The following is a 3143-nucleotide window of genomic DNA, read 5'->3' as shown; positions in this document are numbered from 1 at the left end:
TGCCTGTTAATTACAAAGGGGAAAAGATCAGCTTTACAGTGGGTAAGTCTGGCAGACTCTAACTGAGTGATCAAAGTGCACATCAACAGTAATGGAACACATTGAAGATCATACGCAATGAGAAGAACACAGCACCACTCCTGTGATATTCCTGCCGGAGATGAAAAACCTAGATCTAGTTGTGAGGAAACATCAGGAAACATAAATTGAGGGATATTCTACCAAATAACTAAGCAGTAATCTTCAAAACTTCAAGGCCACGAAAGTGTTTCAAATAGAAATAATTAAAGAGACATGCATTGTGTGATTCCGAACTGTATCCTTTTGCTATAAAGGATAAACGACATTATTGTAACAATTGGTGAAATTTGAATCGAGCCCGAGGAGGAAATGGTGGCAACTTATGAATGTGAATTTCCTGATTTTAATGGTTGTGCTGTGTTCATGGGGAAGAATTTTCTTGTGTTTTGGAAATATTGGTGGGGAGATTAAAAAAGTATGATGTCAGCAACATATTCTCAAATAGTTCAGAGGGGGAAAAGGTTTTGTATGATACTTGCAGCTCTTCCGTAAGTTTGAGATAATTTCAAAATTAAAAAAAAAAAATTATAATTGGATGCCATGATTTAAACAGTTCCTAGAGATAACGTTCTACTTTAAGGCAAAATACACTACCTGCCTTTCCCTTGCTTCTGTTTCTCTAAGATTATCTGCTTGTGAATCACTATGCTGTATACCTAAAACTTACATAATATTGCAAATCAGCTATACCTCAGTTTTAAAAAAAAAAAGAATATGTCTAACCAAAAAAAAAAAAAAAAAAAAGATTGGGAGTTTGAGGTGCTTGTGTGAGTGGAGAAAAAGGGATTATGTGACGTCTTGACATGGAGGAAGGCAGGAGAATCAGCAGGTCCACATGGTTTCCTTGCACCATCTGCTGCTTCCTCTGGTTTCTGAGGCATTGTCTTTGTCACTGATTGCAGCTAATATCTACCATCAACCGGTATTTCTCTCTGGGCTTGGTTTCTCTCTGAGCTTGGTTAATCTAGTGACGCTCCCTGGCTGCCCCTACATTATCTTAGCTCTTACTCACATTTTAGACGCTTCTGAGTCTCTATGCCCTCTCTCTGGCCCCCTGAAACAAGCAGTTCAGTCCAACTTTTACTGTGGAGTTTCCCCTCCCCTTGCTATATGGCCCTGGGGCAAGTCATCTGCCTCAAAAAATCAGCAATTCTTGAGATTTCCTTCTAGGATGTAATGTAGGTCTACATCTATAGGAGCCCCTGGCCTCATGGGTTTCTTCAGATCATCTAAAAGTGCTTAGTATTTAAATAGAAATAATGTGGTATATTCTAAATGAGGATTTAGAGCTGCTTGGAGAAACTAAATATCATGGCCTTTCTCTATCTAATTGTGTTGCCAAATTTATTTATTTTTTCGAGATTAAAAACTATATTTAATGCTTCTCTTGTACAACTATGAGCTCTCATTTTCACAAAGTACCTTCAGTAGTTTGTTCAAGAATACTGTTTAGAATAGTGTAACAGTATTTATGCATATTGACTTAGAAGTAAAAGGCAGTAACTGTCACACACGATTTTCAATGGCCTCATTTCTTCTTTAGGAATGATGAATGCCCATTATGATGACATCCACGTCCTGGGAATTTTGTTTGCCTTTATTCCATCTTTTACATTGAGGATGAAGCTTACTAAATTGGAAGACATGGTTGCTTAAATTATTGACGGGGCCAATTTTCCTCTCATTTCTTTCTGGACAAACATCACTAGTTTGGAATACGCTGGGTTCTCTGGCAGAGGTGAACACATATAGCCACAAGCATGGTTACAACCACGAATATAATTTGAAGCTGGAGGATATGCTGGAAAATACACACTAGAAGAACTGATAATATCCATATTCCCTTTGTAGTGCTTCAAATACACTAAGTCGATAAAATCTCGGGGGGATATGGCAAAACTTTGTGTAATGGTATAACACATGAATGTGTCCAAATCCAAATTTTGTACCATGTTGTACACTTCTCAATGATTTGTCCCATGTAATTCTGTTTTCAGGTTTGTAGAGGAAATCAGATAGTTTAGATGTTTACTCCAGAATTATTCCTTCAACACGATATAGATTTCCATGGAATTTTTTAGAAGCCTTGCTGGAAACAGTTATCTTTTTCTCAAAGGGGAATAAAAATGCACAAATAAGTTAATGAAGTCTTAACCACTTTCCAGCCTGATGTTTCTTTTTCTTTTTTTGTTTTTTACCGTACGCGGGCCTCTCACTGTTGTGGCCTCTCCCTTTGCGGAGCACAGGCTCCAGACGCGCAGGCTCAGCGGCCATGGCTCACGGGCCCATCCTCCCGGACCGGGGCACGAATCCGTGTCCCCTGCATCGGCAGGCGGACTCTCAACCACTGCGCCACCAGGGAAGCCCCAGCCTGATGTTTCTTGATAGTAACCTAAAACTTCGTGAGCAGTTTGTTGGGCAAGTGCTTTATAGTCCATCTACATTTCCTAGTAGATCTAGTCCAGAATTTTAATAACTATTAGGACTCTTCTCCAAATCCTTGTGGTGATCTCCATACCTTTCAACCTGGTGATGTAACATCGGATGAGCTGGAACATATTCAGATGGAGTAATGGTCAAGGATATCTTCACCCACAGGGTCAGCGGAAAATAAACACAAACCAAGATTGAGATGGCATCTTTTTCTGATAAGTTGAAACTGGATTCTTCGCACCTCGTATCCTGTCCCAGTCTTGTATACAGGTTCACACATGTTGTTAAGTGGGTCTTTACATCTATTTGTATAATCTCCCTCTTTCTGGGCTGCTTGACTGGGCCCCCAATCCGTACTGGATCACTGCCATTCTTCCCTGGGAATCAAGGTCCCCAAGGAGTTTGTTAAGTCCCATCCCTGGCCAAACTCCCTCCTCCAATCCCACGTCTGCTTTGAGGGTGAGGGGCCGGCTGGAAACCCAGGAAGGCCGGGCTCAGGGATGGGAAGGGGAAGGCGCTGAAGAGGAGGGGAAAAAAGTGGTCGGGGGATCTGCCCCTCCGGCCCGATTCGGTGTCTTATCCTGGGAAGGGGTGCTCTGAAAAGCGGGGAGGCCGAGCGTGTTGTAAGG

General features: G+C 41.4%; 1 pseudogene across 1 annotated transcript; it reads right to left on the bottom strand.

Annotated features, from left to right (window-relative positions):
- Positions 1-1609: 1609 nt before the first annotated feature.
- LOC309961762 (stAR-related lipid transfer protein 6-like) lies at positions 1610-2519 on the bottom strand (annotated as a pseudogene). Its single transcript has 2 exons — positions 2433-2519; positions 1610-2190 (listed from the first exon to the last, which is right to left on the bottom strand). The product of its transcript is annotated as an stAR-related lipid transfer protein 6-like (transcript).
- Between the last annotated feature and the right edge of the window lie 624 nt (positions 2520-3143).

Source organism: Leucopleurus acutus (genome assembly GCF_964270905.1).
Source record: "Leucopleurus acutus genome assembly, chromosome: 5".
In the NCBI taxonomy this organism is placed as follows: Eukaryota; Metazoa; Chordata; class Mammalia; order Artiodactyla; family Delphinidae; genus Leucopleurus; species Leucopleurus acutus.
Note: the sequence above shows the minus strand (reverse complement) of the source record. Positions and strands in the feature narration are given on the sequence as shown.